Here is a 14,975-nt window from a genome sequence, read left to right on the forward strand (position 1 = left end):
CTGACACACACACTAACAGACATACACACACTCACTCAAATTAGCACTTTTTTTTTTAGTCCCCCCCAGCCTCCTTACCTTTGGGGGGGTTCTCTTTCTCCCTGGGGTCTAGTGGGGCTGCTGGGCGGTCAGGGGCGCTGGCAGGCGCCGCCCGCAGAGTGAGGCTGGGAGGCGGAGCCGGAATATGATGTCATATTCCGGCTCCCAGCCTCACTCTGCGGTGCGCGAGGGAGCTAAGCAGAGAGCTCAGAAGAAGTGCTCCCTCACCAGCCGCCTGCCAGTGCCGCCCGACCGGCATGTCAGTTAGCCGCAAGGCTAACAAGGCATTTGCCCTGGGCATTTGGGGGAGGCTTTTTTTGCTGCCCTCTGGAAAATGCCGCCCAAGGCAAATGCCTTGTTTGCCTAGCGGCTAAAACGTCTCTGCTGCCAGCTGCTGCCTAAACAGCTCGTCATACCTCCACCATGCAAGCCCTCTGTACGTGTGGTATGCTTCTCAAATGCCGCCCATTCCCAGATGCCGTCCAAGTAGCAAAACAACGATGAGCACATAGCCAGTGACTTCTCGCCCAGGACTCTGGCCAGGATGCAGAATGCCCTAAACTAATTCCCTAAGGATTTCGGTATCTTCCAAAACCTTTTCTGCTTTTCTTCCTCCTCTTTCTTTTAGTCTTTCTTGTCCTCATCCTTGAGGTCAAGAAACTCCTCTAAAGGGAGAAGCGAGAAAATTTCTCAAAACTCACCCTTCCATAACTTCTCCTCCACGTCCTGTTTCAGGTGTACTCCTAATGGCCCTGCGAATGACACATATGCCCCCTGTCAGTTCCGCCCCCTCAGTTGCGACCTCAACTGTCCCTACCGTCTGCCCCACGGGCCACCCCAAGCGCCCGACTTCGGGCTCGCCGCAGCTCCCACCCAGTGAGTTCACACCTGTCCCACACTAGCCCCCTGACCACCCCCAGCTTGCAAGGAAAGAAGCAGGTAGTGCAGTGTCTTTAGCAAAGTGTGAGAACAAAGTGCAACATCTGACTCACCGTCCAAGCCCCCCCCCCGCGCTGCGAATGGCCCAGGCGCTGCTCCTCCAACTCCAATCGGTCCAGGATTTGGCACATCCATTGCATGTGTTCCAACTGGGTAGTCCACCCGATGCCGAGATGGACCAGAGGAAGAATGACTCCAAAACCTGCAATGATAAGGAGAAGGCCCGGGTAGGGTGCACCGTTACCGAGCAACCCCCCTGTCCCGCCCCGGGGAGCGCCTGCTTGACATCGAGGCCTCCCGCTGGGAATTGACACACCTACTCCCCCTGGGGCTATGGCTCCTGCCGTCCCCTCTAGGAAACCTCCCCGCTGCCCCCGCCGGGGGGTCACAGAACCATCCCCCGCCGAACTACCGGAAGCTGACCGGTACTGCTATGCAGAACCGGGAGAGGAACTGGCACTCTTTGACCCCCTATGGGATTCAACACTGAGGGAACTACCATGCGACCGGCACCTCCTGTGGTGCCGAGACCTGGGGAAGACCCCACCCACCAACATATGACCACGGGGTCTACCTGCTCATCATCCTGGCCCAGTGTTACCCCGCCCGAGGCACAGTATGACCGACCTGTCTGCCCCCTACACTGGCTGCTAGTTGCCTACCCTCTGACTCATCTCACCCCAGGTGGCGTTCCCCCCTACGGGCACCCCCGCCCAAACCCCAACCCCCTTCATCTCGGGGAGGGGGCCCACGCTTCACCCCCCCCGCCTCACTAACAGGGACCACTGCCCCCTGGTGAGACACAGGTAAGCCCCCAGGTAGCACCCATCCCCCATGGCTGCCAGCTACCCCATATCAACTCCACCTGTACCTAACCCAGCTACCCCCCATCCCCCATCCACCGGAGGGGACCACAGGAGATGCCTTGGGGCCCTGAGATCTGCCGCCTGGCTACTTGCCCCAGGCACCCCTCTGACACCTCCATACTTGCCAAGGAGGACCTGGATAGACCCCCTGCCCCAGTACTCACCTGCCTGGTGTTTGGCCTCCCCCGGGTCGTCCTGGTGCCAGAATTGATCCACTCTGCTCCACGGTTCCTCGCCGCCGTCCTGAGACCCTCCAGCATCTTCTCCATCACGTCCATTCTACAGGGGAGAGTAAAAGAAAAACCTACCAGGCCAAATGAGTGAACACACGAGGTGCACACAAACTCAGCCACGTAGGCAAGTTAAAAGTGACTCTTCCAAGATGTCTGCCTATTTATATAGCCCAGCCCCTTACCCACCACCAACTAATCCCAACTAGCTTCCTCCTATGCCCACCTCCTAACCTCTATCAAGGACCCTTTCCACTAAGCTGCGCTTTTGCTACATGGGGCTACAGTACACTTACTGTATGTAGTCTCATTACTGTGAATTTTATATAATAAGCTCTGTGGTCTAGTCTTGTTATGAAACTCTCCACTTTTTCAGTTCCATTCAGATCTACGAGGTAGTCATGTAATGTGAAGCATTTCTGTTTAATCTTGTTGCTACACTGCTCTGAGAGGTACTTTTGTTACAAAGCAGTTACTGTGAGTTCCACTTACTAGAGTTCTCCTATTATTCAAGTTATGTTACGTTCACAGTCTGTACGGCGTACAGGAATTTACCACATTTAGCCAGGTTGCCTTTTAGTCCTGACACATTATTCAGACAGCACATAGTGGTGGATCATGTTGCTGTTTGTAACTGGGCATTGCTCTTAATATCTTTGCATTCAACTCCATGGCCCAACATACTTCTAGCATTTCATTATGGGTTTACTATATTCATTAGCTGTTGGTTTTGTAACAAGTGGTGGTGAATATATCTGGTTTCTGCCACAATGTTGTCTATCATACACTTAATAATACCATTATACACATAGCATATTATTGTAAGCTTTACTGTAATTCAACTCTAATGTTGCAAGTGACACAAATTGCATGACCCATAATGCCACTTGCGACACCCATAATGAGTGGTCTTGTGCGGCACATCAGCCTTGCGTCAAGCACGCCGGCTGACAGACAGCTTCACAGCTGGCCCCCACCTTACAGAACCATGCAGAGATTACTGCTAGGGCGATCTCTGCGTGGTTCTAGTGTCCATTGTACAGTGCAAGTAGGTGTAATGATGCATTCATGTTGTGACTGTGTGGATGCAGGACACCAGGGAACTAAGGCCTCTATATAATTTTGTTGGATGACAATAAAATATCTTTAACTCTTTTAAAATAACTAATTGCTCTATTCTCCATGATGCAGGTAGATCATTAACAAAAAGATGTACCCAAACATTTCATATGGAGTTCTACCATTTGATGTAGAATATCAATCGGTACTATCAGTAACAAGTAATCAGATAGTACTGTTTAGAACGTGTAGTTAATAGCTTGGTTAAAAATAATTTTACCTCATTATGTTTCCTTTCCACTACCCCATTGCTTTGAGAGTGGTTAGGTGTACTAATATCCCAAGTGACATTATATGTCTTAGTCCCCTCCTGGTTGTCATTTGCAGTAAATGCATGACCACAATCATAGTGTAGGGCTCTGGGTTTGCCAGTACAAACTAATGAGTTGAACCAGTAAAGCATGGTATTAGAAAAAACATTCCTCACAGGGTAAAGCAGTCATGAATGGAGATACCCTAACATGCAAACTTCAGGGAAACAGTAAAAGAAAATGTACTGGCCCTTAGAGTGGCTGGGCTAGTGCCTGAGACAGATTAATTAAATGTCTGACAGAAAGTAAGCCAGAGACAGGTCGTGGTCTAGAATAACAGAGATACACAAATTCGATAGTCAGGCCAAGTCAGGATAATAGACAACAAGCAGGGCCGGTGCAAGGAATAATAGAAACATTTGCCGCTCCCCCCCCCCATGTGACATCACAATGCCCCACCCATATGATCTGCCATAAACACTCTGTGTTTACATTAAATAGCCTGCAGGGACAGGCTATAGACACCGGAACCACTTCATTAAGCTGCAGTGGTTCTGGGGACTATAGTGTCCCTTTAATGTGAGGTAAATTAGAGATTAGTGTCACTAATAATATACTAGATTGCCTACTTACAACCAGATGAGGATGGTGATGGGCTCTGGCTGTAGTTTGGCTCCACTGGTCTGGTGTAGAACCAGATTTCTGGAGGCTGTTTGTAACTGTGGTCACAAAATTCAATGTTCTGGGAGAACAGGAAGCAGCTCCATTTTTTTGAGGCCCCTTACACGGCTCAAGGTCTGGGCCCCAGGGCCTGACGGTGAGTATGCCCATAAGGCCCTCCTATAAGTCCACCTATATGTTCCACCCATTAAATTCGCTCACAGAGAGTGTAGTGTGTAGGGGATGTGTTATGTGTTATTGTAGAGGATCTAATGTGTGTGCTTATGGAATGAAGTGTATAGGCAGAGCAGTTTGTGTAGGTGATGCAGTGTGTTTGTGTGTAGTGGAATCAGTGTGCGTTTGTGTATAAGGGATGTATTGTGTGTTTCTGGTTGTGTGTAAGGGATCCATTGTGTGAATCTGTGTTTGTATGCATACGGGATGCAAGGTGTGTGTCTGTACGTGTGTGCATTGAGTGTGTGTAAGAAATGCATTGTGTTTCTGTGTGTATGTAAGAGAAGCAATGTGTGTGTTTGTTTGTGTGTGTAAGGGATCCATTGTGTTTTTTTGTGTATGTATAGGGATGCATTGTGTGTGTGTGCGTAGTGTGAAAGAGCTCCCTGCCCTGCCTCCTGTCCTATAGAGCTCTCCCTTCTGTCCCTTAGAGCTCTCCCCTTAGTGGTCTCTCCTCTCCCCTCAACCTCCCCTAGCGGTCTCTTCTCACACTCCCCCACCCTCCCTGTTTTCTCCTTACCTCCCCTTATCCTCACCCCCTCTCCCGTGTTCTTCTCCCCTCCCCCCTCCCTGTGTCTTCTCACCTCCCCCCTCCCTGTGTTCTCCTCACCTCCCCTTCTCCTCACCCCCTCTCCCTGTGTTCTTCTCACTCCCCCCTCCCTGTGTTATTCTCACTCCCCCCGTGTTCTTCTCACCTCCCCCTCCCGTGTTCTCCTCACCTCTCCCTCTCCTCACCCCCCCTGTGTTCTTCTTACTCCCCCTACCCATTCTTCTTCTTATTCCCCCTCCTCTTCTTGTTACTCCTCCTCCCCCCTCTTCTTCTTACTCCCCCTCCCCTCTTGTTCTTACTCCCCCTCCACCTTCTTCTTACTCCCCCCTGTTTTCTTCTTACTCCCCCCTCTTCTTATTAGTCTCCCTCCTCCCCTATTCTTACTCCCCCCTCCCCCTGTTTTCTTCTTACTTCCCCTCCTCCCCTCTTCTTACTCCCCCTTCCCCATTTTCTTCTTACTCCCCCTCTTCTTCTTACTTCCCTTCCCCCTCTTCTTCTTACTCCCCCCTTTTTCTTACTCCCCCTCCCTCCCTTCTTCTCACTCCCCCCTTCCCTCTTCTTCTTACTCCCCCTCCTCCTCTCTTCTTACTCCCCCCCTGTTTTCTTCATACTCCCCTCCTCCTCCCCTCCTCTGACTCCCCCCTTCCCCCATTTTCTTCTTACTCCCCCTCCCCCTCTTCTTCTTACTTCCCTTCCCCTTCTTCTTCTTACTCCCCCCTTTTTCTTACTCCCCCTCCCTCCCTTCTTCTCACTCCCCCCATCCCTCTTCTTCTTACTCCCCCTCCTCCTCTCTTCTTACTCCCCCCTCCGTTTTCTTCATACTCCCCTCTTCCTCCCCTCCTCTTACTCCCCCTCCCCCTGTTTTCTTCTTACTCCCCCTCCCCCTCTTCTTCTTACTTCCTTTCCCCCTCTTCTTCTTACTCCCCCCTTCTTCTTACTCCCCCTCCCCCTTCTTCTTACTCCCCCCTTCCCCTTCTTCTTACTCTCCCTCCTCCCCTCTTCTTACTCCCCCCTTCCCCCGTTTTCTTCTTACTCCCCCTCTTCTTCTTACTCCCCCTTTTTCTTACTCTCCCTCCCTCCCTTCTTCTCACTCCCCCCTTCCCTCTTCTTCTTACTCCCCCTCCTCCTCTCTTCTTACTCCCCCCTGTTTTCTTCATACTCCCCTCCTCCTCCCCTCCTCCTCCCCTCCTCTTACTCCCCCATCCCCCTGTTTTCTTCTTACTCCTCCTACCCCTCTTCTTCTTACTCCCTTCTCTTGTTTTCTTCTTACTTCCCCCTCCCCTCTTCTTCTTACTCCCCCCCTACCCTCCCACAGTGCTTCTTACTCCCCCCCACCCCTCCCTGTGTTCTCCTCCTAACCTCCCCTTCCATGTAGCGTGGCCGAGCTCCTCTCCGGTCCCCTGTACAGGAGTTTCTGTTTCCTGTACCTGGCCGGACTGACAGGCAGTGCACACTGAGTGTGCACTTCCTATCAGTCCGGCTGAGTCGCGGACCGGAGAGGAACACGGCCACACTACAGGGAAGGGGAGGTGAGGCAGTGCGTCAGCCGCCTGAGCGCTCTCTATAGAGCGCTCAGGAGGCTGCAGCATTTAAAGGGCCAGCGATGGGGGCTGCCTAGTTCGCCTTATAGGAAGCGCTGGCCCTGAGAGCAAGACTGGTCAAACAAGCTAAGATCAGAAAACAGTAAAACCAATACACAGTATAAACACACTCTCAGATAACAAGAACCACAATGGGGCAGGGATACAAGGACAACCAGGAAGTATAAATAACCTATCTTAGGTTGTGATTGGTTTCACAGGACCATGATTTCACAAGTGTGTATACATCATCAAAAAGTGCAACATGGGGGGCGTGGCTTAGCGGCGAATGAGAGCAGTCGCCTGAGCCCGGAGCTCTCCCGTCGACGGGTGCAACAGCGAGGAAATACAGCGTTTAAATACCGGCAACCGAGCCCAAAACGAAGGCACACCTTCACAACACCATGTCCACTAAAATCGCCAAAAAATTCAAACAGAAAACTCTCCAACTACAGGTAGCAGCGTCGCCGAAGAGTGGAGCAGAGGAACAAAATGGCGCCGGCCGGCCTCAATCCCCAGCCACGTGTGCAACAATGGGTGAGTCTACTCACACCACAGACAGCATGCACACTCCGGTCACCAATGCCTCCCTGCATAACATGCTTTCAGGCTTTCAAAGCTCCTTTAAAACAGACTTACAGCAAGTTGCTGCAGAAATCAGAGCAGACATCCAAGCACTGGGTGAAAGAACAGCTCGCCTGGAGGAACAGGCAGAGGAAATAATTGACGCACATAATGGTCTATCTGAAGCCCACACAGCACTATGCGATAAAGTTCAACGCCTAGAAGCTAAAATTGCAGATCACGAAGATAGAGACCGCCGTAATAACATTCGGATCCGGGGAATACCAGAGTCAATCAGCCCCCAGGAGCTGACCCAATATGTACAAGATCTCTTTAAGGCATATGTCCCTACTCTGACAGACAGTGAATTGCTTTTGGATAGAACACACCGTCTCCCCAAACCTAAACACCTACCAACAACAATACCGAGAGATGTTATTACGCGCATACATTATTTTACCACGAAAGAGCGCATTATGCAAGCATCCAGACGCCAGGCCCAACCTCCAGGTCAATTCTCCCAAGTTAAATTGTTTATTGATTTATCCTCTGCAACCATGATCAAAATGCGCTCCTTTGCGCATATTACAGCGGCCCTAAGGGCAGCGGAGGTGCAATATAAATGGGGCTTCCCGACTAAACTACTGGTCAAACGTAATGGCATAGAAAACCCGATCCTCGATCCGGAATCGGGCAAGAAACAGCTGCAGGAATGGAACATCCCTCTACCCGATGTCCACCTCCGATCCACAGAAAGCAGATCTGCAATCAAGCTCCACAACGAGTGGCAGAAAAGACCGCGCACCACGAGCTCACACAGTTACAACAAGAAGATCCAGGACACCTAACTGCCCATGGACTGTACTGCATGTATAAAGGACAGGTCGTATGCATAAACTGTACTCACACATACCCCTTCTTTATTTTACCATGCCGGACTCATAGCTTACTCGCACCTGTCGAGAGCTAACCTAAGACATTTAGCAAACGTTTTACCTTTGTTGCTGTTAAAACCGATATACAGAATTCTTTACCCACCCCCAAGTGGCTGCAACTCAGAGCCACTAGAGAATCTGTTATACTTGACACTGCACTACCAGGGCGCAGTGAACGGAATAATGTATATAGTTGACTTACGGTTCAATTGTTCTATTGATTTTTTTTTCCTTTTTCATATTATTTTCTTTAAAAATCAGACCCACGGATAATAAGTCCCATACCACTACCACCAGCTGGCACTACCCTAATGATTATGTTAACACTCATAGACAGGGGTATGACCGAAAAAAAAAGACACCCCATCTACCAGAGCAAGCCACAACCAAACCCACCACCTAGATGGCACTCAATATATGCTCCCTGAATGCCAAAGGGTTAAACTCCCCTCATAAACGCCGCTTAGCCTTACGCGAAGCCAAATCACTAGGTGCCCACGTAATCCTATACCAAGAAACACATTTCTTGTGGAGTAAACGACCGAAATTTAATTCCCCGCAGTATCCCATAGATTTCCACTCCTGCTACTCCGCAAAAAAGAGAGGAGTATCTATCCTCATCAGTAAAGAGGTAGCCTTCTCCTTAATACGCAAAATCGGGGATAAACAGGGACGTTATCTTATACTACAATGCTCTTTGAATAATAATGTTTACACTATAATTAATGTTTATGGTCCTAATGTTAACCAAGGTGATTTTGTTGATGCTTTGATGGGATTGATGTCTGCTCACTCACTAGGGGAAGTAATAATCGGGGGCGACACAAACTTCTTGTTAGATAGCGACTTAGACTCCTCAGGAGGCCCGAACCTGACCGCACAAACACTAAATGCACACAACCTCGTAGACCCGTGGCGAATTACTCATCCCACGGAAAGGGACTATACATGTCATACCGCAGCTCATAATAGCTACTCGAGAATTGATAGATTCCTATTACACTCTTCTTCCCTTATGAAAGTTGAAAGTACTGATATAGGATTAATCACTTGGTCCGATCATGCCCCTATTACGTTATATTTCAGAGAACAATTCCCAAACACAGGAAGGTCCAGCTGGAGACTAAATGAACGACTACTAACAGACCCTGACATAGTTAAGCAAATAGAACAGGATCTACAGTTTTATTTTAAAGAGAACAAGACTCCGGACTCTCCTCTCCCCCAAATCTGGTTGGCACACAAGGCCTTCATAAGAGGCTGTTTGATAAAGCATGCTAGCTTTGCAAAAAAAAAGAGGCTTGAAGCATACACGGCCATACTCTCCGAATTAACCGCCCTAACCCACGCGAACAAGCACTCCCCCACGGCAACCACTCACACTAAACTATTATCATTACAATCACAATTACGAGATCTAGAATTGGCAAAAACGACTTTTCTCACACACAGGTACAAACATGGCTTTTTTGCAGCAGGCAATAAAGCTGGAGCCAAGCTGGCCGCCCAATTAAAACAGAGGGCTGCTAGCTCCAAGATCGCATCCATCAAAAATTCCAAAGGTGCCACCATTCTAAACCCACAAGGAATAGTAGACGAATTCGCACACTATTATGAAAAACTTTACAACCTGAAAGATGACCAACAGTCCATTTGCCCCTCCAAAGCAGACATTGACACCTTCCTATTGGGAATAGACCTCCCAACTCTATCTACCACAGACGCAGAACAGCTTGATAAGCCTTTCACATTAGAAGAGATCACTTCAGTGGTCTCCACACTTCCACCACACAAATCTCCAGGTCCTGATGGCCTATCTAATATATATTACCGTACTTTCCTACCCACGCTAATTCAACCTCTCCATGCAATATTCAATCACTGCAGGAAAGACGGAGCATTGCCAGAAGAAGTTACAATGGCACACGTATCCACGCTTCCTAAACCAGGCAAAAGCAAAGACCATTGTAAGAACTTCAGGCCCATTTCACTGCTTAACAGTGATGCCAAAATCTATGCAAAACTGTTCAGCGAAAGGCTGGCACCGCTCCTACAAAAATTAGTGCACAATGACCAGTCGGGATTCGTGAGGGGTAGTCAGGGCTCCGACAACTCGAGGAAAGTACTAAATATCATAGCGGGGATGGAGAAGGGACGCCTCGGAGGTCTTTTCCTAGCGCTAGACGCCGAAAAGGCCTTCGATAGGCTACACTGGCAGTACATGACAGAGGTACTGCGCAAATATCAATTCCCCGAAGGGGCTATCAGGGGGATAATGGCGCTATACGTGAAACCCAGCGCTAGGGTCTCTCATGGAGGCTTCCTGTCGCGAATCTTTCACATTACAAATGGGACACGTCAGGGATGCCCATTGTCCCCTTTACTATACATCCTTTCCCTAGAACCATTAGCTTGGAAGATAAGACAACACCAATCCATATCCGGCATCAAACTGAGAGACAAGGAATACTGCCTAGCGATGTTCGCGGACGACATCTTTGTTACTCTCTCACATCCTGAACAATCACTACCCCAACTGCTGACATTACTGACCGACTACGGTACAGTCTCTTACTACCGCCTAAACAAAGAAAAAACACAAGCCTTACCGATCAATTTACCAAGCCCGACCGTAACTGCACTTAAAAATTCCTTTGACCTAGACTGGAGAACGACATCCATAACATATTTAGGAGTTAAGATCGCCACCCCTATTAGCAACATAATAAAACTCAATTACAAACCCCTCATACATATGTGTAATACAGAATTACACAAATGGAAGAACGCAAAAATGTCATGGCTAGGCCGTGTAAATGCTTATAAGATGATGCTCCTACCGAGGTTACTGTATATATTCCGCATGCTCACAATAGAGGTCCAAACTGTAAATTTTAAAGTACTGCAGGCCACATGTAGCTCCTTCATTTGGGGAGGCAAAAGACCCAGACTACCCCTGGGCCTTTTACAGCAGACGACAAAGATGGGAGGAATAGGACTACCTAACATTGGGCTTTATTACAAAGCCTCTCTGCTCGCAACGAACATCCACCTACACGCCCACTGAGGAACAACACAGTGGGTAGATATGGAACAAGACCAACTCCAGCACACATGCCTAACTAATTACATGTGGACACCACGCTCCCTAAGAGGCCCTAAAGTAGATCTTTACCCTACCACGAACGCATCGATCAGGGTATGGGATAACTACATGTCCTCCCTAGGCTGGAAGAAGCTCTTCCACCCAGAAGCTCCCCTAACCGCACTTCAAGCGGTGAACCCCACGATTCCACTAGCTAGATGGACGCGGTTGGGCATATCCCAAATTCATAAAATATGTAAAGGTCAACAAATCCTGGACTTCCCCGATATACAAGCTAAATGGGGAATCCCAGAAAAGGATATCTTCCCCTACTTACAATTAAAACACACTATTACAGCCCACGTTCAGACTGCATCACCCACCACACCTGCCACTACGATTGCAGCCAGATAAATACCTCACAGATGTTGGACTGCCCCAATGAAACCCAAAGCCCTCTCACTTTGCTATAAGGCATTACTAGAATTAGCCCCACAGAAACCACTGTCATGCAAACAACATTGGGAATCAGAGGGAGGAACCGCATTAACAGAGGAGGAGTGGCTTCTTGCCCTAAATGGGATCAAAAAATGGACCAAGTGCTGCTCACATATTGAAGCACACCGCAAATTACTTTATAGGTGGTATATGACCCCCGATAGATTACACAAAATATACCCAGAGGTCTCACCCAAATGTTGGAGATGCGATGTAGAAGAAGGGACTCTGCCACACTTATGGTGGAAATGTGGGGGGATACAACCGCTTTGGGGGGATGTTCAAACCCTACTAACTGAACTCGCAATTAACAACTTCCCCATGGACATCGCATCCTGCTTGCTATTGCGATTCCCCGATAACACACACCAGAACCACACCCAACTAGTAGGAATAATCCTCATGGCTGCCAGACACCTAATTGCCTTAAATTGGAAATCACACAGGTGCCCGAATAAACAACAACTAATAGACAAGGTCCAACAATTCTATATATATGAGAAAATATCCACTGAGTCCGCTAAAGCCACAGAAAGGTTTAGAGATGTATGGGAAGTTTGGAATAGGTGGTACAGGGGAGGGAAATCTCGGGAAAATAAGGGGTACTAAAAGAGGGATTGGTGCAAGATAGGGACTTTTGTACCCTGACATGAAACAACATATGTAACAGCGTTAAATATGAATCTCCGTGGCTGTCTGAAAATTTGTTTGTGTAAATACATTTGTTGAGTTAATATTACATGGTACCACATATCCTACTGAAGGAAATAATAGACCACCAAAGTGAAATGAGAGTGAAATGGTTACGTGTACATTAAAACAGACGTAGACATTGTGATACTTTACTAGCCACTGTAAAACTCAAACCTTTTATCTTTTGTATACTCAGATATGTTTATTCTGTGAACCAACTATGTACTGGATTCATAACCTTGAAAACCTTCAATAAAAACTAAATATTAAAAAAAAAAAAAGTGCAACATGGACTGATATTATTAAAGGAGACCAATGGAAGGATTCCATGTCATATTTGATGTCACAACGAAGAACTAAGAAGCTAGGCATGAGTGAGTGTTCATCAGAATACAGAAGAACATAATTTCTTTGAACACATTGTGTGATCGCACAGCGAGGGACAGGTATTGAAACAAAAGTCTTGTAAACCTGGTACATACATCAACACAAACAAAACATATTTAAACCCATGTGAAGGTCCTATATAGACCTGTATGGTCTAATAGATTAAATTAAAGGGTTTCTTAGTAATCTCCTTTACATTATAAAGGAGGAGTTTTGTGGTTTGGAGTGTTAACCAACAAACATTGTTTACAATTACCCAGACATATTCTTTCTCATATAAGGTCATTTTTTAAGAGTTAGCAATACATTATCCATTCCTAAATGAAGATTTCACACTCTGGCCTGTGCTGCAGTAGCCACTGCAAAACATTCAGAAACTGGATGTAAAATAAATTTACCATGACCTGCATCAACAATATATTGGTTATCTTTAAGTACAAAATATACTTCGTTAGTAGTGTTGTCGCAAACCCGAAATTTTCGGTTCGCGAACGGCGAACGCGAACTTCCGCAAATGTTCGCGAACCGGCGAACCGCGCGAACCGCCATTGACTTCAATGGGCAGGCGAATCGTAAAACCAACAGGGACTCTTTCTGGCCACAAAAGTGATGGAAAAGTTGTTTCAAGGGGACTAACACCTGGACTGTGGCATGCCGGAGGGGGATCCATGGCAAAACTCCCATGGAAAATTACACAGTTGATGCAGAGTCTGCTTTTAATCCATAAAGGGCAGAAATCACCTAACATTGACACCTGTCCTCAAAGCCCCTGATACACACTGACACAGAGCAGAATAGAGACTGTTCCACGTCCTCAGAGACCATAATACACACTGACACAGAGCAGAATAGAGACTGTTACCCCTACATAGGGTCACTTGGCAGATATGGCGGGGTCGTGGGAGGGGGAGGATGACTTTCACCTCTTCCCCTGTTAGATTCCCGTTGTGCTGTGACATCACCCTTATACGCTGTGTAAAGCATACTATTTAATTTGATCAGCATGGCCACTTGAGTTTTTATAGTTTTCACGCTGCTTGTAGTTTATATATGGTTCACAAAAATCAAACAAACGATAAAGTAAACATGTAAGGATTCAGAATATTCTTTCAAACCCTTACACATTGTGTGTACGTATTTTTTGTCTTAAGTTTGTGGCTTTAAAGAGGTTCACGTTGTTTCTATGATGTGCATAACATGTTCTTGTAAATGTTTGTTAAATTTTTCCTGGAATTGTAATTTTTCAATCTGAATAAAGATAGTCAAATCCCTGATACACACTGACACAGAGCAGAATAGGGACTGTTCCCCCTACATAGGGTCACTTGGCAGATATGGATTGACACCTATCCTCAAAACCCCTGATACACACTGACACAGAGCAGAATAGGGACTGTTCCCCCTACATAGGGTCACTTGGCAGATATGGATTGACACCTGTCCTCAAAACCCCTGATACACACTGACACAGAGCAGAATAGGGAATGTTCCTCCTACATAGGGTCACTTGGCAGATATGGATTGACACCTGTCCTCAAAACCCCTGATACACACTGACACAGAGCAGAATAGGGACCGTTCCTCCTACATAGGGTCACTTGGCAGATATGGATTGACACCTGTCCTCAAAACCCCTGATACACACTGACACAGAGCAGAATAGGGACTGTTCCCCCTACATAGGGTCACTTGGCAGATATGGATTGACACCTGTCCTCAAAACCCCTGATACACACTGACACAGAGCAGAATAGAGACTGTTCCCTGTCCACAGAGACCATGATACACACTGACACAGAGCAGAAAAGAGACTGTTCCCGCTACATAGGGTCACTTGGCAGGTATGGATTGACACCTGTCCTCAAAGCCCCTGATACACACTGACACAGAGCAGAATAGAGACTGTTCCCTGTCCACAGAGTCCATGATACACACTGACACAGAGCAGAATAGAGACTGTTCCCCGTCCACAGAGACCATGATACACACTGACACAGAGCAGAATAGAGACTGTTCCCCCTACATAGGGTCACTTGGCAGGTATGGATGGACACCTGTCCTCAAAGTCCCTGATACACACTGACACAGAGCAGAATAGAGACTGTTCCCTGTCCACAGAGACCATGATACACACTGACACAGAGCAGAATAGAGACTGTTCCCCGTCCACAGAGACCATGATACACACTGACACAGAGCAGAATAGAGACTGTTCCCTGTCCACAGAGACCATGATACACACTGACACAGAGCAGAATAGGGACTGTTCCCCCTACATAGGGTCACTTGGCAGGTATGGATTGACACCTGTCCTCAAAGCCCCTGATACACACTGACACAGAGCA

This window comes from Pelobates fuscus, chromosome 9, assembly GCF_036172605.1.
Source record: "Pelobates fuscus isolate aPelFus1 chromosome 9, aPelFus1.pri, whole genome shotgun sequence".
Taxonomy (NCBI): domain Eukaryota; kingdom Metazoa; phylum Chordata; class Amphibia; order Anura; family Pelobatidae; genus Pelobates; species Pelobates fuscus.